The 23,858-nt window shown below is 43.1% G+C and overlaps 1 long non-coding RNA gene and 1 pseudogene across 3 annotated transcripts in view; both read right to left on the bottom strand.

Moving 5' to 3' along the window:
* The window catches only part of LOC112916022 (small ribosomal subunit protein uS2B-like), a 31,041-nt pseudogene extending 18,159 nt beyond the window's left edge, over positions 1 to 12,882 (bottom strand).
* The window catches only part of LOC140595133 (uncharacterized), a 170,151-nt gene extending 147,592 nt beyond the window's left edge, over positions 1 to 22,559 (bottom strand). For all 3 annotated transcript variants that reach the window (XR_011996517.1, XR_011996516.1, XR_011996515.1), the window contains exon 1: positions 22,408 to 22,559. This is a non-coding gene — a long non-coding RNA (uncharacterized lncRNA). The remainder of the gene's footprint in view (positions 1 to 22,407) is intronic.
* Between the last annotated feature and the right edge of the window lie 1,299 nt (positions 22,560 to 23,858).

Raw genomic sequence — 23,858 nt, 5'->3', positions numbered from 1 at the left:
CTGAGGTGAATGTGTCCCTCCCCGGGCCCCTGGGGAGACCACAGTGTCTAGAGCCAGTGAGCATGGGAGAGCAGAAGATGAGAGGACTAAGACAAACCAGGGGGCCATGAGAGACATGAGCTTTGCTCTGGGTGAAGCAGGGAGGCACTGGGAGATTCTGTGTTGAAAGGAACATGGTATAACTCACATTCAGGAGGATGTTGTGGTACCACAAGAGACAGATGGCAATGGCTTCACCCAGGGGAGAAGCAGAGAAAAATAGCTGTATATTCCATTTCCTTCCCTAATGCTTAGGACCATCTCAGGCTTCTGGTAGAAGTGGGATTAAAAAAAAACAAAACAAAAAACAAAAAACAGACCAATTGGGCACCTGGGTGGCTCAGTCAGTTAAGTATCTGCTTTTGGCTTAGGTCATGACCCTAGGGACCTGGGATCAAGTCCTCCATTGGGCTCCCTGCTCAGCCAGGGAATCTGCTTCTCCCTCCGCCCCTCCCCCACCACTCATTTTCTCTCTCTCAAATAAATAAATAAATAAATAAATAAATAAATAAATAAATCTTTAAAAAAACTGGACTGATTAGATTAAAATAAGACAAAAACCTAAAAAGCCCTTTGGATCTGAGCTCGAGCCAAGTGCCAGGTCCTATTGCACTACTGAGGACAGACGAGTGAGGTCCTATAGCCTACACTCATCAGACATGCATGGGGTGGCATTGGCCAACTGCAGTTTTATCGTGGAGAGCTCAGTGGGCAATCCTGACAGCCATGCCCATGAACCCAAGGTTTCCTTGGCCGGAGCTAAGAGCTGCAGGAAAGAAACCTGTGTGCTGGATAAAGCAATGAGAATGGAAATGTCCCTTTACTTCTATTATGTCACGGATTTTTAATATATCAAGTGACCTCAAAATAAAAGAGGTTTCTGAAGGCCCATCCACCACCCTCCCAGTCTTCAGAAAGGCTGTCCTGGATTTCAGTCCAAAGGCCTGGCAAAGACAGGCTCACAGAACTCAAAAAAGGCATAAAGTGATGATTTAGGGACCAGGCCCAGCATGTCAGATCTGATGTGCAAGAGCAGAGGGCAGGAGCACATAGTGAGGGGGAGATAACTCTCCCATGGACTGAACCCCTTGGCTCTCTGCCCAAGCTCCAATACCCTCTGCCACATGCTAGAGTCATCCAAACAATGTATCATGTAATCTTTATGATCATTCCAACTATTCCTTGTGAGACACCAGCTCAGTGGGGAACTCATTCTGCAGAATTTTGCAGGACTTAGTCCAGGGGAGAAATTGCAGGAAGATGGAGAAAAAAATCAAGATCTTAGTGAGTTTCACTGTTCTCACCCTTCTGTTGAAAGGAGCCTCCCTCCCCCATCTCCCCACCCCCTGTGATGCCCTGCACTCATTGTTACATCAGCCTGTGTCTAAATCCATTCAGGTTGTGATAACACAACACTACAGACAAAATGGCTTACAAAACACGGAAATTTATTTCTTTTCTTTCTTCCTTTTTTTTTTTTTTTGGAAATTTATTTCTGAGTAAGTATTTCATCAGCTTGAGACAGCCCGTCCATGGGTCCGGTCCTGGAACCCCATCCAGAGTCTAGTATTAGTCAAAGAAAAACCTTAACCTCCATTACCTTAACCTTACCTTTCCAGTTTTCAAAGCACTAAGGATTCAGTCCCTGATCTGATCTGATCCTCAGCAAATCTGTGAGATAACTACTATCATTTCAGCTTTACAGGTGAGAAAACAGCCTCATAAACATTCAGCAATATCCTTAAGATCATACAACTGATAAGTAGCAGAACTAGAACTCAAATAGGTAGGTTCAAGTCCAATGTCTATTCTGTGCTTGAAGAGCACTTTAAAAGAAAGGCTCTTACTTCTAACTAAATCCTTTTCTAATTTATGTATCTGCATCTCCTAAGATAGGGTCCGACGTAATCTCTTTGTTCTGGAAAGAAGTGTGTCCCAGTAAAAATGGGTTGGGCTGGAGTCCAGCTGTAGGAACCAGTTATATAACCCTAGACAAGTGCTGGCACCTCTCAGCAGGCCTCCATTTCTTCTTCTCTCAAGTGGATGGAATAATACCTGACTTGTCTGCCTCACGGTGTGCTATGAGGCTCTAACAGAAAAAGAGAAGAAAAGTGCCCTACACATGTAAGCTCAACATTACAAAGTGTGCCAGGGCTCTCATGTCCTCCTGTCCTGGCCCCTGCTGCTCCGAGAGCTGATCTTGGAGACGCCCTAACCACCTCCTCTACCCTGCCTTATTTCCATCTTAACCCCATTTCCCAGATCTGACCCTCCCATCAGAGCCCAGATCTAGGATTAGATAGTGGTGGTAGAAACTTCATAAATTTACTAAAAACTGCTAAATTTTAATCTTTATATATGATATGTGGATTATAGCTCATTTTTTAAAAATGAAAAGGTACAATTGCTAGCCCTTGTAATAAGCACAAGGGCCTACCTGAGACTGTAGCTATGGTAACATGAGAAGACAAATTAATTGTAGATTTTGAGGAAGAGGAAGAAGCCAGATATGATTACCATTTTAGGACTGAAAATGAGGGAAGACAATGGCACCTTTAACCAAAAGAAGGGCAAGCATCTGGGAGAGACCATAACCAACTCAGTGTATAGTGTATGGAATTTGAGAGTTCAGTGGGACACACAAGTGTACCCTGGGCATCCGAAAGCCAGAAACTCTGGCCTGGATTTCTGGGACTGGTGAGGACTGGGGAAATCCATAAACACTGAGGGTTAATGACAAGATTGGATGCACTCCATCAAGATTTATGAAAAGAAAAAAGAGTTAGTCTTCACCAATGACATGATACTCTACATAGAAAACCCAAAAGCCTCCACTCCAAGATTGCTAGAACTCATACAGCAATTTGGTAGCGTGGCAGGATACAAAATCAATGCCCAGAAATCAATGGCATTTCTATACACTAACAATGAGACTGAAGAAAGAGAAATTAAGGAGTCAATCCCATTTACAATTGCACCCAAAAGCATAAGATACCTAGGAATAAACCTAATCAAAGAGGTAAAGGATCTATACCCTAAAAACTATAGAACACTTCTGAAAGAAATTGAGGAATACACAAAGAGATGGAAAAATATTCCATGCTCATGGATTGGAAGAATTAATATTGTGAAAATGTCAATGTTACCCAGGGCAATTTACACGTTTAATGCAATCCCTATCAAAATACCATGGACTTTCTTCAGAGAGTTAGAACAAATTATTTTAAGATCTGTGTGGAATCAGAAAAGACCCCGAATAGCCAGAGGAATTTTAAAAAAGAAAACCATAGCTGGGGGCATCACAATGCCAGATTTCAGGTTGTACTACAAAGCTGTGGTCATCAAGACAGTGTGGTACTGGCACAAAAACAGACACATAGATCAATGGAACAGAATAGAGAACCCAGAAGTGGACCCTGAAATATATGGTCATCTAATATTCGATAAAGGAGGAAAGACTATCCATTGGAAGAAAGACAGTCTCTTCAATAAATGGTGCTGGGAAAATTGCACATCCACATGCAGAAGAATGAAACTAGACCACTCTCTTTCACCACACACAAAGATAAACTCAAAATGGATGAAAGATCTAAATGTGAGACAAGAGTCCATCAAAATCCTAGAGGACAACACAGGCAACACCCTTTTTGAGCTCGGCCACAGTAACTTCTTGCAAGATACATCCACGAAGGCAAAAGAAACAAAAGCAAAAGTGAACTATTGGGACTTCATCAAGATAAGAAGCTTTTGCACAGCAAAGGATACAGTCAACAAAACTAAAAGACAACCTACAGAATGGGAGAAGACATTTGCAAATGACATATCAGATAAAGGGCTAGTTTCCAAGATCTATAAAGAATTTCTTAAACTCAACACCAAAGAAACAAACAATCCAATCATGAAATGGGCAAAAGACATGAACAGAAATCTCACAGAGGAAAACATAGACATGGCCAACATGCACATGAGAAAATGCTCCGCATCACTTGCCATCAGGGAAATACAAATCAAATCCACCATGAGATACCACCTCACACCAGTGAGAATGGGGAAAATTAACAGGGCAGGAAACAACAAATGTTGGAGAGGATGCGGAGTAAAAGGAACCCTCTTACACTGTTGGTGGGAATGTGAACTGGTGCAGCCACTCTGGAGAACTGTGTGGAGGTTCCTCAAAGAGTTAAAAATAGACCTGCCCTACGAGCCAGCAATTGCACTGCTGGGGATTTACCCCAAAGATTCAGATGCAATGAAACCCCGGGACACCTGCACCCCGATGTTTCTAGCAGCAATGTCCACAATAGCCAAACTGTGGAAGGAGCCTCGGTGTCCATCGAAAGATGAATGGATAAAGAAGATGTGGTTTATGTATACAATGGAATATTCCTCAGCCATTAGAAATGACAAATACCCACCATTTGCTTCAACGTGGATGGAACTGGAGGGTATTATGCTGAGTGAAGTAAGTCAACCGGAGAAGGACAGTGTATGTTCTCATTCATTTGGGGAATATAAATAATAGTGAAAGGGAATATAAGGGAAGGGAGAGAAAAAGACTCCTAACTCGGGGAAACGAATTAGGCGTGGTGGAAGGGGAGGAGGGCGGGGGGTGGGGGTGAATGGGTGACGGGCACTGAGGTGGGCACTTGACGGGATGAGCACTTGGTGTTATTCTGTATGTTGGTAAATTGAACACCAATAAAAAATTAATTTATTTAAAAAAAAAGAAAAAGCAAAAAGAGTCAGCAGAGTTTTTATATCTCCAATATTAGTATTTCTGTAAATTGGTGGGCTCCAATCCTCGTCAACCTATGAATTCTTTAGGTACAGTTGAACTAGTTAACATGGTCTTTCTCCAGTAGGGTTAAGGTTTACTCCTCTTCCACCAGATAGAGGACCAGTATTCACCTTGAGCCCATTCAAGGTTTGGTTTTAGGCTTCGTTACTGCTGATCTGTTGTGATCTTTACCTTACTCTGAGGGTACAGTCATGACTCTGAGGGAATTGCTTTAAGGTGTAAGTCCTTATTCCTCTGATTCAGGCATCTTGGGGTCCTAAATGAGATCCTAGGGAGTTTTACCAAGGCCCCTCAGCTTTGGCAAGACTTAATCTCATCATCTATCTGCCAATACCCTTCATTTATTAAAACCTCTGCCCAGCACTTGAGTGTCCCTGCTGTTCTATTCCTCTGGGCATCCTGAAATCTCACTCCTCGCTGGTGCAACTTAGCAGTCATTTGAGGACTTCAGGGTATTTGCCTGCATATTTGGGGGTTCACTTCTCTGAGTTTCCTTCCTCTCCAGCAGCTGCAAATGCTGTGTCCACTTTGCACAGAGAGGTGATGCTTTCTGCTCAGGCTCTATCCCCCTTGCTGGGAATGACAAGTAGCCTCAGGTAATAATGTGAGGTGAATGGGGAACTCATCTGACTTGCTGCTTTCTCTCAAGGATCTTGGCACCTCCACTTCTGGGTTGCCCCCAAAGCTTTCAAAAGTATTTTAAATATTTTGTCCAGACTGCGTAACAGTTTTGGTGAGTCCATTAATGCCACATGCCACTCCACAAAATTAGCAATATTCATTAAGAAAATAAAAAGATAAATAAGGACTGGTCCTTGGAGGCCTATTTTTGGGAGCCGGGAGGGGAGCAGTCAGTCAGATAGAAGGGGACCAGGGTGAAGAGGAAACCCAGAGTATACAATCTTATGAAGGCCAAAAGAGAAAGGTGCCGTAGAGTCTAGCATTATCACAAAGGGGGAAAAAAAAAACAGCATGGAAAGAAGGCTAAAATAAGGATGTTGTCCTTGACAAGGAGCAGAAAGTCATGGGTATAGTATTTACTGGTTGTTTATATTCATCAAACAGTAAGCTTTTCGGGGTAGGCAATGAGTTTTACAATTTGTATTTTCACCGAGCAGTTCTGAACATTCAGCACATAGCTGTTCACAAATAATACGATAAGGAAAATTTTTGAGTGTTTGAAAGGTCTGTGTTTGAGAGAGGCTGGTGTAAAGCTGATAGAGAGGTCTGGTTCAGAGTGTCCTTTGCTGAAGGGCTGGGAGGTACAAATTTAGCAGAGGCCCCCCTGCCAGACTATTTATACCCACCAGCAACTGTGCCAGGTGCGTGGCATTCAGTTCATGACTCGGGAAGAGAGGAAATAAATTTCATTTCAAGGATCCCAGCTCACATGTGGAAAAAGAAGTCTGGCCTGTGCTTTCTCTCTCACCCTCTTGATCACTACACAAATAACAGCCTGTGTGGCTGTTAAACAGTTAAACAGAGGCCTGTGAGCACAGAATCCAAGTGACCTGCCTCTGTGTCTAGAAGAAATGTTGTTTCCTCTGCTTCATCTATCAGACATTTTCCCCTTTGCATTGAGTGAAAAGAATAGCAGTAAGTTCACACGGACCAGTCTGACAGCTGGAAATTCCAAGTGTTGCAGGCTCAGCTTCTGGTGGTTTCTCTGCCAGAGAGGAAAGAGTCCCCTCCACCCCCCTCCCCTGCCATCTCACCTTACCCATTGTCACCAGGCCCTCTCCCTTCTCATAAACACCCAGTCAGCTTGTAGCCTGTATAGACAAGCCCACACAATAACCTAACCCAATAGTGCTTCACTGACCAACAGAGTCACAGACAAGTAGAGCTAGAAGAGTCCACGTGGGACCACCGGACACAACAGAGTAGCAGTGGTTTACTAGTTAAGCGCTTTAGCCACCAGAGCTGGATGCTGATGTTCAAATCCTAGCTTTGCCACTTTTTACCCTCATAAGCTTTTTTTTTTTAAAGATTTTATTTATTTATTCATGAGAGATACAGAGAGAGGCAGAGACACAGGCAGAGGGAGAGAAGCAGGCTTCATGCAGGGAGCCCAACATGGGACTTGATCCTGGGTTTCCAGGATCATGCCCTAGGCTGAAGGCAGGTGCCAAACCACTGAGCTACCCAGCCGTCCCTTCCCTCGTGACCTTGAGTAAACCATGCGTCTCTGTTTCAGTTCCCTTTTAGGAAAAATAGGGATGACAAAACACTTCCCTCGTAGAGCTGGTGTGAGGATAACACAGTACCTGGCTACCCCATGACAGCAGGAGAAAACTCATCATAAATCGTAAAACACAATGTACATGCGCAGGGTGATGTGATTACCTTTATTGCTCTTACTGGTTGGTAGTGCCGTTGTAGTTAACCCTTACTTGTGTGGATTTTAAGAGACACAACCATTGGACTGTTCAGCTCTGTGAGGGTCAGTGTCTGCACTGTGTTGGATCAGAGGGTCAGACGTGCCCCAGAGCAGCCGGGAGGATGCTCACCTATCTGGGGGCGAGGAGCTGAAACCCCCAAGTCACAGTGCTGCCCAAGGGAGGCTGCCCGAGAAGCAGCCAGCATCGGAGAAGGGCTTTGGTTGGATTGCCAGGCGGTCAAAAACAGTGCAGGGATGGAGACAGGCTCTCTGAGAAAGTCATCGCCACCCTGCACAGCAAGAGAGAAGCAATTGCCACCTCCATCTTCCAGTCCCGTGTACAGCGGATGATCAATGACTCATCGCAAAGGAAACGTTTCTTTATGAGGATGCAATGCATCTGCATTAGGCTGATTAAAAATTGTTCCTTGTCAGCTTAACAAGTGTGATATTAAGGAGTCTGGAATACAAATGCACAAAGGACTTTAGAGTCTGACACACCTGTGCCCCAACCCTGGCTGTGACCTTGAGAAAGTTGCTTAGCTTCTCTGACTCTGTTACCTTGCCTATAAAATGGGGATAATAAATTTAACTCCACAGGGTCACTACTGAGAGTCAGAAGAATTGGCATATGTGAAATTCTGTGTGCCTCCTTGCACCAGGCTCAGAGGAAGGAAACAGAATAATGACCATATCTCCCTCTTCTCTCCTAAGTGAACCCTTAGGGTCTAGGTGTACACAGGTAGACCATTCAATTGCTTATCAACCTGTCTATCCCACTGAGTCTCAAGTGTATCCAGAATTCCTAGAATGAAACTGTAGTTGCTCAGAACATAAAACAAAATAAACAAAACCCTGGGGTGTCTTGCTCTATAAGGTTAACAGTCTTATTGCTTTCATGACCATAGCTCCATCACTTTGAGTTTACCGATTTAGCCGTGAAAAGGATATTCATTACCTTAAAAAAAAAAAAAACAGACCTAGGTAGGCTGTCAGAAGGTAGCAGTAGGTACTTTACTTAGAGCTATTTCAATAATTTCCTAAATGTAGAAATTCACACAAACTTCTTTTACCAAATTTTGTGATTATTTTCAAGTCAATGTTCCCTACTCAGCTGGAACTATGGACCACTGACTGACCTTTGTACAGTCACTGCTTAAGTTAGTATTTAGCACATAGGCAGTGCTAAGGAAATATTTTAAGTGAACTCTGAATTGAGCTGTTCTTCCTACTTAAACTATTTTTTAGGTCAAATTCAATATTAGTCTCTACACAATGGTTTACTATGACTCAGGATAAACAGTGTTATCCCTGTATGCACCAAAAATCAAGCATCTGTTCACATGAACAACTCATTAATAAAAGATGCTCACCAGGGAAGTCAAAAGACCTCAGATTTTTCTGAAGTATATTCCATCCATCTCTCTTACATGTTTCAATATAACCTTTCATGGAATCTCACTGCCTAATAATTAAAAACAGAACAATAAAGAAGCTGTTACCATTTATTGAATGCTTATCATGTGCCTGTGTGAAGCATCTTACACAGATTATCTTAATTCTTGATGTAGCTTCATTATAGAGTCCAGGAGAGGGCAAATGGGATGCACTGGCCAGTGGGGCTGTTGCCCAAGGTCACCCAGCTAGCAAGTTAACATGTCCACTCTGCATTTCTCCAGCTCTGCCGCAGCTTAGGAGAGCCTGCTTCTTGGAATGCCTGCACAGCCTAATCCATCCTTTAAGACCCAGGCTAACCCCTGTCTCTTCCAGAAAACTTTCCCTGATACCCTCTGCCCACCATCCACACAAACCCCCAACAGGAATCTTCTCTCCCTTTTCTGAACTGCCAGAGCATTTTCTCGGCACACCCTATGAGCGCCTTGCACCTTATCCCTGGTATTTCGGCTTTGTGTGAAGAGGTCCCAACTCTTTCTACTCCAGTCTACCTTGTCTCCAGACCTGGATCCTCACAACATCCAGTTCAGGAGATTGTTCGTGGAAGCCCTTCCCATTGCGGCCCCATGACGGTAATTTGTATGAGCTAAATCACACAGATTCCCTTCCGGGCTTCTCTCACGCACCCCCCTACTCCTCTTTAATTGATTTAATGGGACTTTGTGGGATTCATCAATGAAGCATGAAATGGACTCACATGCTGCTGGAGCCACCCAATTAATCAAAGGGCTAGCGAAAAATGAAAATGCTGGATAAGATCAAAATAAATAATTGCCAAATTAGTCACCATCTGTGTCTTGTTGTCAACAAACAGAGCCTAGTCTTCCTCTCACTCCCTGCCTGCTCAGATTGTACAATGAAGTCTCAGCTGAAAGCCATAAGTAAGGAACTGAGAGTGTTCTGGAGATAGGATGTGCCCCTGAATTTACTTTGGGGAAAATTCCATTGACCCAGCTGGTGTTTATTAGGCACCTACTACATATGTGACACTCTATTAGGCACTGGAGATATAATGGCGACAAAGATTTCTGACATTTTCTGTTCTGTCTGAACAAGTGAGTAGGCTCATAAACAGATGAGAAGAGCAAAGACTGGCAGCTTCATCTTGCTCATGTAGCCCAGAGAGATCCTGTCATTGCTTTCAGCCTCAGTGTCTTCTGTGAGATGGGCTGATGCCAGGTTGGGGAGGAGGAAGTGAGATGGCATTGACAAAAAGGCCTGGCTCGTGCTATGTGCTTCATGATCGGTCACTCCCTTCCACCTCTTTCTTGGGAGCTGAGCCAGGGGTATAAACCCTCCCTCAACACAAATGCTATTGGTGAATAGAGGATTACATATACAGTTAAGGGAAACAAGTCCATGATGGAGATCTTATATAACTGCCTTCCATAAGAAAAACTGAGCTAAATGAATTTTATTTTCTTCACATTTTCCTAGTGAAATGCATCATTTCCCATGAGCCTCAGGTGGTACCCACCCCCAAATTAAGTTATCTTCAAAAGTATCTAACATCCACGTCTTAAATTCTTCACCTCTAAAGTGGAAGGCATAACATCTACCTTGCAGGGTCCTGATGAGAAAAAATGAGATAACTCATATATATCTGTTCCATAAATGTTTATTGAATGCCTGTGACATGCCAGTACTGTTCTAGCTTCTGGAGTCACAGCAGTGAACAGAACAGACTTTCAAAAAATCTATGTCCCTCTAGTGGGCAAGGCAAGGGAACAAATATCGACATAAATTATACAATATGTCAGGTGGTTAAATGAATGCAAAGCATTTGAAACAAAGCATGACTTATAACGAATGCTCAGGTTTTTGGTGGGGATGAAAAGAATGATCAGCACCAAGAGTAATTTACCCCCCAAAAAAGTCAGCTTCTTCAAGGTCAGGCTAAAAGACATGTTGTGGGTGAGCAGTAGAGGAGGATCTTAGTTCCCACAATTACTTAACACTGCATCATCCATTCAAAGAAAACTTCCCTGGGGATATCAGTACTTGGAAGAGTCAACAGTGTTTTTCCTGTACACTAGAGAAGAGCAATGGAAATGATTTTCATGCTCAGTCATTCCTGTTTCCAATTTACTTCCTTATTTCACTCAGTGGTCCAAATATCTTCAAGACTTTCTTGTATGAAAAATGAAATTGTGTTGGCAAAATGTACATATTCTGTGGCCTTTTGTTTCCTGATGCAGAAATAAATGACTCAACTTAGGTGTTGGTCCTTGTCCTTGGGACAAGACTCTGTAAATGCTCAGAGGCAGCTAACCAAAACCAGAAGTATCTACCCCTGGAACAAGGCAACCGACTTTAATTTGGCATCTGAAAAAGCCAAGATTTGGCATAAACACTTCCAATGAAAAAGTCTTGCCAAGGAAAATAAGGCTGCTTGACCATGAGCTCCAATCATCAGATGAAAAGCATGAAGTGAACAGGCTTTCCACCTCTACTCCCAATCATGAGCATCCCAGAGACTGTGGCGGGTGGTACCTTTGGGCAACAATGCAGCAAATCTCTGAGTTCTCTAGGACTGAGACCATTTCTTAATGTTCTTTGGAGCCCTAACGCTTACCAGAGTGTCAGCTGCATTATAGATGTGCCGGCCACCATTCATTTGCATCTCCTGATCAGACTTCCACCCTGCTCCACCTTGCCCCACCCTGCCCCACCCAGCTTTGGGTCTTGAGAGACTGACCTTCATGTTCCTGATCAAAGTACTCTCTTACTGTCTGACTTCTGATTGAGTTTGATCAATAGTGATGCTGGGGTGTTTATTCCCTACCTCTCTCCTTGTGAGGTGACTGTGCGTTAATGGTGTCCCAGTGGAGGCCATTTCTCCTGTCAGGGCAACTTATCCACACATCTCTCTCTCTCTCTCTCTCTCTCTCTCTCTCTCTCTCTCTCTCTCTCTCTCGTCCAGTAACAGCTCCTTTGCCTTGCACTTCAGGCCTAGGAGGAGTAACAGCTCCCTACTGGTATTCAGCTGGAGCTGCTTGCACTATCCCTCCATCAATTTTCTTAAACACTATTCTAAATTACAAAACCAACTCATTTATTAAATGCTCCTTAAAATAGGGGATCCCTGGATGGCTTAGCAGTTTAGCACCTGCCTTTGGCTGCCGTGATCCTGGAGTCCTGGGATCAAGTCCCGCATCAGACTCACTGCATGGAGCCTGCTTCTCTCCCTCTGCTTGTGTCTCTGCCTCTTTCTCTCTCTCTGTGTCTCTCATGAATAAATAAATAAAATCTTTAAAATAAATAAATAAATGCTCCTTAAAATATCCAGTGGGAACGTGCCATTAGTTCCCTTCCAAGAACCCAACTGACAGAAAAAGTGAATTATAAATGTTTGCAAAGTGAATTCATTGATTAATGGATTCAAATAGTATTATCCTGTTCACATATCCATATAGCATTATAGTCCAGACCAAAGAACCAAACCAAACCTGTCTGATGATTAAAATTATCTGAAGAACTTTTAAAATAAATATTCTCAGGCATATCTCAGAGAAATCTAAAGATTGAGTCTTGGAAATGTCTGTGTGTAGCTTTAGGGATCTCCAGGGGAATGTGATGATCAGGATTGCTTAAGAATCTCTGATCTAGATGTCTCCCTCAGAATCTCTAACCATCTTAAACCAGACCCTGTTAGAGACTCTCACTACCTACACTGCTCATGGCTGGTTCCCAGTATAACTGGGTCTAGGAGAAAAAAGAACTTGTTATCCCTTATGATACTTTTCTCTTCAGTTAGGAAAGGGGAAAGGGGTGGAGAAGAGACAGAGGACTTTCTTTCAACATGGGTAGTGGCTGGTTATCCAATTAAATGTTGAAAGAAAAGGATTACTTAAGCTATTAATTGAACAATCCTTCTACCTAGAGAGCCCCATTTCAAAGAATAACTAACAACAATCACTAAGAACATGATCTTAGGCATCTGCTCATTTGAGTCCTGGCTCTACTGCACAACTGTTTGACTATGGGCCAGGCATATAGCCTTTCTGAGCCCCACTGTTCTCATCTATAATACTTATATGCTCTTTCATTCTTCTTCCAACCCATCAATCCACCCATCTACTTACTCATCCATCTATCCCACGTAACTATCCACCTACCCACTCATCCATCTACTGATCCATCCATCCATCCATTCATCCACCCATCCATCTACTTACCTTTCCAACAAACTATCAATCTGTCCATCCATCTATCCATTCAAATCATCCAGCCATGGTCTACAATGTTTAATGGCACCATTAGAATGGATTATCTATGGTCCTTCACAGTCTGGGAGTCTCTAATTCCATAAAAAAATCAATGGGCAACAGATGATAATAAACAAAATGAACTATAGTCTCAGCAAGCCTTCAAAGAACTCACATCCAGTGGATAAAAGCAAAAGATAAATACACATACAACTAGAGCAGAAGGCAGAAAATGAAGAGTCAAAGGGTGGTATGAGAAGCAGCATAAAGGGTTGGGCTGGTTGAGGGTAAAATGGCCTGATCCACACAGAGAAAGGCAGCTCTACCTGTTTTCAAAATATGTTGCAATCAGTATTGTGGATTTCAGGGGCACCAAAAGCCAGAATCTACCTCTTGCAATAGCCAGTGCCATGCTTCAAATCGTTACCCTCTTTTGCACGAGGTTTTCTGTTTCCAAGTGGTCCCCATTAAAGGCACAAATTTCCTGGGAAATACATCAATCAGTACCTATCTACAGGACTAGCAGTCCCACCATCTGTGATTCCAGGATCTTATTTCATGAACCTGAAATCAGGGCATGTGCCAAGCACACATGGAGACAAATAAAATGTCAATTTGGAATCCGAGCTGCCTTGGAAAATCTGCCTTGTATAGATGCTGCGGTCATGGAATGGATCTGCTGTTTTAAAGTTCTTCAACATTCATGTGTCTGTCTTAGGATATAAGACACAAGACTGAGTGGATCAGAAATACCTTAGTAAAATGTAAATTTTGTTATTCTCCTCTTAAAGTCAAACAACTGAAATAAACAAAATCAAACTAAAAAGACCTCAGACGTCATTTAGTTTAGCACCCCCATTTTACAGACAAGATTGTATTAACTTAGTCACTCCTCCAGTTATCAGGCTGCAAATATAGAGATAGTTCTGGGCCCTTCTCCCCTTACTCTTGTTCTGACAAGGTTTAGTCAGCAGGGCTCAGGGCACATCAGGAGCATTGACAACACACCAGGTTCTCATTAAACCCAGGATATGGTTAGCAACTCCTCTTCTCCCCTTGGCTCCTCCAAGGAGAAGATCCTCAACTCTTACAGACTTGCATTTTTTTTTTCCTCTTCTTTGTCCAAACTAGTCATTTTAAGAAAAGGAGAAAGGAAACCGCTTGTCACTTCTGGGATTAGTCACACCCACCAGTTCAGTGTCAAGCATTAGTCACACCCACCCAGCTTAAGACTTCCTTCTTTGCAAGATGGATAGGAAAGAAGAGTTGATGAATGTCCACCCTAGAACAGAGTGGGAAAATTATCAGGGAGAGAGGAGGGCTATCCACCCTGCATGTCATCTTGAAGCATCAAGTGGCCATTATCAAAAGTTAAAACCAATGACAGACACTTTGGGTGGGGATAGCACAGGGGAGATGTGAGGAGAGCAGGATTAATACTGCAGCAAATACGGCCAGAGTCTCATATGAAAGTTTAGTCCAGCCATGAACAGATACACTAGCCTCAATGCTGGGAGCAAATATTTTTAATTACAGCATTGTCATTGAGGGGTGAAAGAGCCACACTTCTATTCTGTTTGTTTATAGATCGAAACCCAGGATAATGAGAAAGACTTGACTTGCACAGTGTTTACTCATCTTCCATTGTTTTATTGGGTTCTCATAACTGGAACATAGGACAGGGATTATGATGCCCATTTAAAAGTGAGGACATTGAAGCACAGAAGGGTATATAGTGCCTTTCCCAATTTAGGCAAGTGGTTAAGGCAGATCAGGGACTCAGACCCAGGCCTACTGCCTCCCTGGTTTAGGAATCTTTCTCTATACTGAGAAACAGTGTATCACAAAGCCAGTAGTCCTTCAGAGGACCAGAGGGGCCTCCACCTGACAGTACAGTACCCCCTAGCACAACAAGAGAAGCTCTGCAAACACACCCACAAATACACACAATCTCCTCTGAGAAGTGGGGCAATGGGGCTCTCTCCTGGTGGATGTCTCCCCTTGATGACCCCTGGGCTCACCTTTCTCCTATTCAGCTTCTTGTGGCCACCAATATTGTCCTCCTTTCCCTTAAAACTCAGGCCCAAGCTGGCCAACAACCCTTTTCTTCTTTCCCCAAAGCAGAGCTGAGACAGCCTGACATTTCTGCATTGGATGGTTATAAATAGTAACCAGAGAATTGTGACCTACAGTGAAAGTAGTATCACAACTGCCACATTTCCAAAGGAGAAGTTTGGGACAACCGAGAGAACTAAGGACTCACCTCAGAAGTCTAGAGCTTCCTCCTAGGTACCTGATTTCCAGGAGCTTGTCTCCAGGTCAGTCATCAGTGTCCAACTGCTGATTCGATCAGTATTTATACCTGTGAAGTTAGATCACCAATCCCGGCCATTCTTGTGTGTGAAAATCAAGGTAAAGCTACCAGATGGAACACAATTGAGACATCTTCAAATCTAGGGCTGTTTCTTTTTATTGGTTTGTGTTTATTTTTCTCCTTAACCTTTGCTCTTGGACACAATACATCATAGGGATCAGGAGAGATAGCAGAGACTTTCCAGAAGAGATCTTCTAGAAGAGACAGAGCTTGATGGTTTCAAGGAAAGGCTGGCACAGAACAGGACTTCCTTCTCCTGCACTTGTAGACCTCTTACCAAGGCAAACCATTTGATGCGCTCCAAATCTAAGTTTAGAAAAGAAAAGGTCTACATCTACCTGTCTAGTTTACCTGCCAGCAAAAGATGGTAGCTTCAAGCCTCCTTCCCCCTCACTTTGGGGCATGAAGTGAGTGGCAGAGAGTGACCTGGCTGATGAGGTCTTTCAAAGACCTCCAGGTTTGCCCTCCAGTGCGTTCACCTAAAAGGGTCTTATCCCCTCTCCAGGTACATGCCTGCTAGAACCATGCTCTTCTTCCCTCCTGCCCCCATTGGCCTTCACCAACTCCAGGTCCAGGTTTGTGAGTCTCTGCAATGGGGACTCTCCTGTGAACCCTCCTAGCACTTGAACCTCGAAGGGAATTCAGAATAGAAAAAGTAGGAGGGTTCAGTAAACATTTATTTGTTGGTTCTTTGAATGCATGAATATGAATCTAAAATCTTGTCAGGTCCCAATTTTGCTGTGATATATCTAACAGGTACTCAGGAAAGAGTTAATTGGGCAAAGTTTTCATTAAATCATAATAGCTACCACTTAAAAATATCTATTGTGTACCAAGTGCTTTACAGACATTACTTCTGGAGACAACCATGAAAGGTAGATGTTTGCATCCCCATTTCACAGATGATGAAACTGGAATATGGGAGGTTAAGTATCTCAACAGTAAGTTACTGATTAATGCGGTTGAAACTTTACCTTTGGCTTGATCCCAAAGACCAGCCCCCTTCCTTCTTGCCAACTGCCTGTCCACTAATGTGGCTAACAGCCATTCTACTTCTGTATCCCACCCCACCTGTCATCATCATTCCAGAAAAAGCATTTGAGGCAACTTGATGAGCAATAGGTCCTACACATCTTTCTCTATCTAGGATCCTCTGTGTGGCAAGATCTTCTGCATGGGGGTAAAAACCTATCACCATTATTTGATCCACCAACAAGCAACAATTCAATTTCACAACATGCCAAGCACAGGTACTACAGAGAGGTATTTACAAGATACCTTGGGCAATTATTGTACAAAGAGCATAGCTGAAGAGACAAAAATAACAGCATTTAATTATTTGCCACATCACAAATTCTGTGTGCCTTCAGTGCCCAGGCCACATCTTTGCATGTCCTCATTGCTGGCAAAACAGTCACTGACTGTAGATTTAAGTATCAGAAATTGCTAGACGTTATCCACAGCCAAATAGGGGAAATAAAGTCATCAAAGAAATGGAGTAAGTCCAATTTTGATCAAAGAGCAAGGCAATGAATAAAACAATCTTTGGAGGGTTTTTTTAAATTAATATAGTTCTGAGGCAATTCTGAAAGAAGACTTCTCACTGAGTCTCAAGCGCTTAACACGTAACTAAAACAGGGGCTTCCATTCTCAGATTTATTTGAAGAAGGAAATATTACTGGGACTTGTAAACTTGGGGGTGCTTGTTTAAAAGAATAAAATCATGCTATTTTATTGCTGAAACAGGGTAATATTTAAGCTTAATTCAGAAGAAGATATGTAGAAAACAGGCTGCATGTATTCAGAATGTATTCTTTCTGGGGTGGCTGGCTGACTCCTGATCTCAGGGTTGTGAGTTCAAGCCCCATGTTGGGTGTGGAGTCTACTGAAAATTTTAAAATAATTATATAAGTTAATAATTTTTTTTTCTGTATCTGGGGGAAAATTAGACTGTTGATACCCAACAAGACACATGTAAGACACCGGTCAAATTGTACTGCTCAAAGTTCGGAAATGTTTTTTGAACGTGGCAAAGATTTTCACTCCCTCTGGCTTATAGAAATCCCTGCTTCCATGTTGGTGTCGAGCTTTGGGGACTGGGTGAGACTAATTTGTGTATGTGTGTGTTTAAAGAAGATTGTATCCTGAAGGGCCTAAAAACCAAGGCTAAATCTGTCCATGCCCAGGCACCTCTCTGCCTTTGGAGCCTCTCTCAAGTCCGCTATGGCATCATCCCAAGAGCTTTCAGAGCTACCAATGCCTACAGCCCAGTGCAATTACATCAGAATCTCTAGGGAGGGACCCAGGCACAGGCGTATTTTAAGGCTCCTGGGGAATTGCCATGTGCATCCCAGGCTGAGACTTCCTGCAGCATCAGTTGTCCCTCTGATACCCAGGTTGTGGCAGGGTGCTGGGACATCAAGATTCAACAGAAAACAGCATTACACTATCACTTGGTATGGGGTGGAGAGGGAGCAGCATCCCAGGCTCTGCAGATGGCCTCCCTGCAATGTGAATCCCATCTCCATTACAATTCTAATTATGGAACCAAAGGTGGGGAGCAGAGTGATGACCATTTCTGTGCCCTCATTTCCTCATCTATAAAATGGGGATTAAGCCTTCCTCAGGGGTCACTGCTAGAATTAAACAAGGTGATGTGTGTAAGGTACACAATGGACTGTCTGGCACACAGCGTGCAATCAGTATCATGATTTCTGAAATCTCAGTGTTCCATTCCGAGTTAAGAGGGGAAGAGGCCATGAAATGAATGGTGCTTACTGATCAGGAAGGAATTAGCTATAATTTCTCTTTCTTCTCTCTTCTCTCCAATAACCTTCACCCCAGCGTTTGGGGTGGGTCACAAAAAACGCCTATATACCTTGTCCTAGCTGCAAATTGGCCTTTAAAGAATGTCTCAAGGGGCAGAGGGTAAAGGGCAGTGTCTCTGGATGGTGGAGAAGGAGCAGCTGCCCCTGGGAGATGTGCTCTGGGTCCTGGACTTGTTAGGAGCTTTGGTCATTGTCCGGTGGTAGGGGGTATCTGACACTGGACCCCGAGAGGCTGTGAGGCAGGGAGGGCCCTCCAACTTCCCACCCTTTTATGTGCAGAAAGTCACCAAAGGCAGAGTTCAGAAACAGGAAGGACAGATTCTCATGACTCCAGCTTCCTTCTTTCTGAGAACCATAGATTCTGAATCACAGTAAAGCTCTATGATTCAGATTTTACACTGAGATAAGAAAGTTCACAGTAAAATAGTAATCTTTAAGTTTTAACAGAAGCCCCTTATATTTGAACACACTTTAATTCCAGCTACTAGCTAACACATTGTAGGGCACTCTTTATTGGAAGGGGATCAGTTTGGTATGCCAGATGCTTGATGTGCATTATTTCATCATGCCAGACTGAGGTTCATGGGAGAGAAATAACCTGCCAGGGTCACTCAGCTGACAAATGCTGCATTGCAAAGACTAGGGTTTCCCATGGACTCCCAAATCTGAGCACACATCAAGATTGCCCAGAGAGCCTATTAAACAGATTGATAGGCCTCATATGCAGACTTTCTGATTCAGGAAGTTTCAGATAAGGCCCAAGAATGTGCATTTCTAACAAGTTTAGAAATGCAGGGGACACCAATGCTACTGGTCCTGGGAACTACAGTTTGAGAACACTCACGTTATGGCAACTGTGTCAATTACTTAAACCTCAGCTATGAAGAAAAGAAAAGAGTCCTTAAGATCAACTCTTTAAAAGACTGTTGGGTTTTCCTACTCACTCATACACACCCTTGTCAACACCATCACTTAAACACATGTATTCTTCAGAGACAAGTTCCTGCCTGGTCCAAATCTAATCACATCCTTCAGAGCAGCTAAGCCCCCCAGAGTGGGCAACTTGGTTCTCTAAGGCCTTTCCCTGGACCAGGTAAGGAAAAGCCCAAGAAAAGGAGAATAAACCAGCCCAGAGTACAACCAGGACACTCTCAACCTCTGCAAGATAGCTTAGTAACCACTTAAGCTTGATTGCAATTTGTGGCCATTAACACAAGCTGGGCCCCAGGTGAACTCAGCACTTTGGCTGATGTTTGTCTGGTTTCTTAGCAACCCAAACATTAAGGAAGAGACATAAAAACAAAAGGTTCTAGGAGGTCATCCCTTGCGGGCTGCCCCCACCAGGTATTGGAAGAGATTTCTGCAGAATTAGAAAAGTTTTTTCTGCCAGCTTGAATAAGGTCTGTGATCCCGACCCACAGGTTGAACATAAGACCAGAGACTAATTACCAGAGTCCATCACAATTAAAGCCAGACAAAAGCACAGCTTTCAGCATTGCAGCAAAACTGTGAGCTGCTGGCAGGAAGACAGCGTTCAGCAACCTGAAATAAAACCAATGTTTTAAAGTTTAAGGCTTTGAGGAAATACATGTCATGGCATTTCTTAGAAAACAATATTGTGAAGTGATTGCCACCTACCCGATAGCATGAACTAACCAAAATGGCAAGAAATGCTATCTATCCCAGTAAGATTTCTAGTCCAACAGGTGATAAAGAGAAGGCAAGTGTGGGTCTTAGAGTCAGCCCTGAGTTCAAGTCCCAGATCTGCCATTTATCAGCACAATGACCTTGGGCATGTCACCTAATTCCCACATACAAACCATCAGCAAGTCCCTTTGGCTCTACCACCAAAAAATGTTCCAAATTTGTTTCTGTCATCTCCACTGCTGCCCACCATATGCAAGCCACCATTACCTCTAGTCTGGATGACTACAATAACCTGCTAACCAGTCTCCCTGTTTCCACGGTTGCCAACCAATGGTTCATTTTCCATTTAACAGCAAGAATAATTTTTAAGATTTAATTCCAATGAAACATGCATAACATAAGATTTTCCATCTGAACCATTTTTAAGTTGTGTTAAGAATATACACATTGTTGTACAACAAATTGCCACAACTTTTTCATCTTGCACCCAAAAGTGGTATGGCTGGATCATATAGTAATTTTTTTTTTTTTTTTTTTTTTTTTTTTTATGATAGGCACACAGTGAGAGAGAGAGAGAGAGGCAGAGACACAGGCAGACGGAGAAGCAGGCTCCATGCACCGGGAGCCTGATGTGGGATTCGATCCCGGGTCTCCAGGATCGCGCCCTGGGCCAAAGGCAGGCGCTAAACCGCTGCGCCACCCAGGGATCCCCTCATATAGTAATTTTTAAAAGATTTTCTTTACTTATTGAGAGAGAGAGAGAGAGAGAGAGAGAGAGAATGCATGTGCTCAAGCAGTGGGAGGGGCAGATGGAGAGGAGAGAGAGAATCCCAAGCAGACTCCTCTCCTAGTGCAGAGCCCAATGCAGGACCAGATCCCAAGATGCCAAAACCGTGGCAAGGCCTGAAATCAAGAGTTGGGTGCCTGACTGAGACACCCAGGCACCCCAATCATGTGGTAATTCTATTTTTAAATTTTTAAGGAACTATCATAGAGGTTGCAGCATATTACATTTAGACCAATAGTGCAGAGTAATATTTTAAGACCTCAGCACTATTGACACTTTGGTCTGGTTATCTGTTTGTTGTGTGTATATGTGAGGAGAGGGCTGCCTTTTGAGATGTAGAATGCTTAAATGTATGTCTGGCCTCTACCCACTAGATACCAATTGCACCTGCTCCCCTAATGTGACAACCAAAAATATCTCCAGACATTGCCAAATGTTTCTGAAAGGACAAAAATCACCCCTGGTTGAGGACCTTTTGGATTAGATCATGGCTCTCCCTAGCTTATACCCCTCTAAAGTCTTCCCATCACACTTAGGATAAAATCCCAAATCCTCCCACGACCAACAAAGCCCTAAAGATCTGCCCTGTCCACTTCTACAACCTCATCTCCTCCCATCTCCCAGGTGCTTAATGGGCCTCACCACGTTGTCTATCCTTGGTCCCTTGAACACAACAGGTTTATTCCTGCCTCAGGGCCTTTGCACTTACTGGTCCCATCACCTGTTTTCCCCAGACCTCTATTGTTCAAATCTCACTTCCTCAGGGAAGTGTTCCTTGACCACCCAGTCCAAGCAGCCACTCTGGAATAACTCAACCACAGCATTTTAAGGCTTAAGACCCTGGGAAATATGTGTCTATAAGTTATGGCATTTTTTTAGACAATGTTGTAGTTGTTTCCCTCACTGCCTTTATCACCAGCCAAAGCCATTTTGTTAATTTTTTGTTTATTCTCATTAGAATAAAAACATAATCTATCAACCAAAACAGGACATTTTGAGAGTGAAAGTGCAAGCTAAAAATAATTAACAGGTGTCATGATCTCAGACAAAGCAGGGAGTTATGGTAGTCCTAATTATCTATCTTCTAAACTAGGATGTGATCTCCATGAGAATAGTTCCATGAGAACTTCTGTTTTGTTCATCATCTGTGCCCAGCACCTACCACAGGACTGGCACATAATAGGTGCTCAGAAAATACTGCCAAATGAATGTCAAAACTTTCTGATCTCAACTACTTCAACTATGAAAATGGGTGTGATAACTATGACAACCTCGAGACTGGGGTGAGGAGTAAATTATATCACAAACATGCCATCAGAGTCTCAATAAAACACTTCCTTGTGTGCTATTTTCATAGAAAAGTTAAGCTGTAGAACCAAAGAGAACTTAGTCCCTGTAAGTGGAATTCCAGAATTGAAGGTGAGAATCTCATCCAGTGTTTCTCAATTCTGCCTGAACATGAGAATGATCTAGATCATGTTTCTGAACACCAATGCCCAGGCCCCACTTCAAGTCAAATGAAATGAAAGCTCTGGAGGTAAGGCTCAGGCAGGTGGTGGTTTTTAAAATTTCTTGGGAAATTCTGACATACAGAGAAGACTGAGGTCCCAGATCAGGTCAACTCCACTAATTTCACAGATTAGGAATCAGTCTCAGGATGGAAACCTGCCCAAGGTTAAATACTGTACATGGCAGGTCTTCTGATCCTAGTCAGTCCTCTTTCCACCCTGTCAAATGGCTTCTTGCTAGCACCTATAGTTTTCCAGACCTTGAAAGATCCTGAAGACATTCTATGGGAGAATCTAGGCTTGCTAATGAGCCCCAGTCATCTGGAGGATTGGAAAGCTAAGCTCAAGGCCAGTTAAGGTCCTCATCAGATCATCATCCCTACCTCAAGCAATCAGTACTGGCACCATGGTGATCAGTCCTCATTTGTCTCTTCAGACTCTCTCTGTCCTCGATATCTCCCCAGTGTCCAGGGATGCTGACTTTCAAGCACTGAGTCACCCAGGCTCCTGTAGCTTCTAAATCAACTCAGCCAATGGGTGGCACCAGCAGGAGATCAGATGACCAGAGGAGAGCCTGAAAATGAAGCTAAGCTCATTGGATTCTGTGAGAATGACCGGAACAGATGAACCCAGTTGACTTCTCTATGGCCACATGGTCAGTACATAATAAATATACTTCCTTTCTGACACACAAGGAGACATGGGTAAAATCTATCCAATGCTCAGGGGAAGAAACAGATTAGCCCATATTTATAGCAAAGGTCTGACTCAAAAGATTCATTTAGTTAAACATAACAGCAAAAAACAAAAGTAAAAAGTCAGCATTGTTCTCTTTTCCCTATGTTTGTTGTTGTTGTTAATTATACCTTCCTTCTCCAGAGCAGGGCCAACTTAGTTTTTCTTTTCCTAATCTGATTGCTTTACAAACAGCACTCAGAGCTTTTTACAGTCTCTTGTGGGGCTTTCAAAAGGGTTCCCGTACTTAGAGAAAAACACTCTTTCCACTGTTCAGAATGTGATTTTCCCAAAACTAATGAACTGGAACTGGACTCCAAGGAAAAGTAAATGATGTGTTCCCAGCTTCCCAAGTTTGACTACCAGCCTGGGATAGCCCTCAAAAGTGTGGTGGCCTCTTCTCAGAAGTACATGGAGCTATCTTGACAATCCTGTTGGGATTCTTCTGACCTGCAGTCTGCCATGTGGGTCATATCTAAGTCATTCTACTTGGATATCCACATGCTCCCTGTTTGACCCAAGCAGACAAATTTAACAAGGCCATAGCAATTAGTGAAGTAGAAAGTGAACAGACTGGCCTGCTCTGGGGTTCACTGACTACTGCTGTGTGTTGTTGGACATGTCACCGAATTTCCCCAGGCCTCGTTAACTTGTGTATAAACAGTCATGTTTACTGCAAGGACCAGCGGTAGATAATAAACTCTGACTTGGGTTTTTGGCCCTGTGAGGAAGGAAGGGGACTTGTGGGGATTGGAAATAATGAATGTCAGGTTCTTGGCACATAGTAGGCTATCAATAAATTGTTATTACTTTGTTTTGTAGGTGTTCAGTATCATAATGTATGAAAATAACCAGTTGATGGTAGGCAGATAGAAGAGGCTCAAAAATAATGTAATATATTTGAAAGCAGTGCAAAGGTGGAAGAAAAGTTCTGTAGCCTTGATTTGTAGATTGTTGTATTCTTTATATTTTTCCTTGTAGGAAATGTTACTTTCTGAAGTGCAGAGCTAAGAGGCAAGAGACTGGGGGCTTAGAGCCCTACCATTAGCCAGCTGTATGACATTGGGGCCCTGGTTTCTCACCTGTCAAATAGGAGGAT

The sequence above is a fragment of the Vulpes vulpes genome, chromosome 13 (assembly GCF_048418805.1).
Source record: "Vulpes vulpes isolate BD-2025 chromosome 13, VulVul3, whole genome shotgun sequence".
Classification (NCBI taxonomy): Eukaryota; Metazoa; Chordata; class Mammalia; order Carnivora; family Canidae; genus Vulpes; species Vulpes vulpes.
Note: the sequence above shows the minus strand (reverse complement) of the source record. Positions and strands in the feature narration are given on the sequence as shown.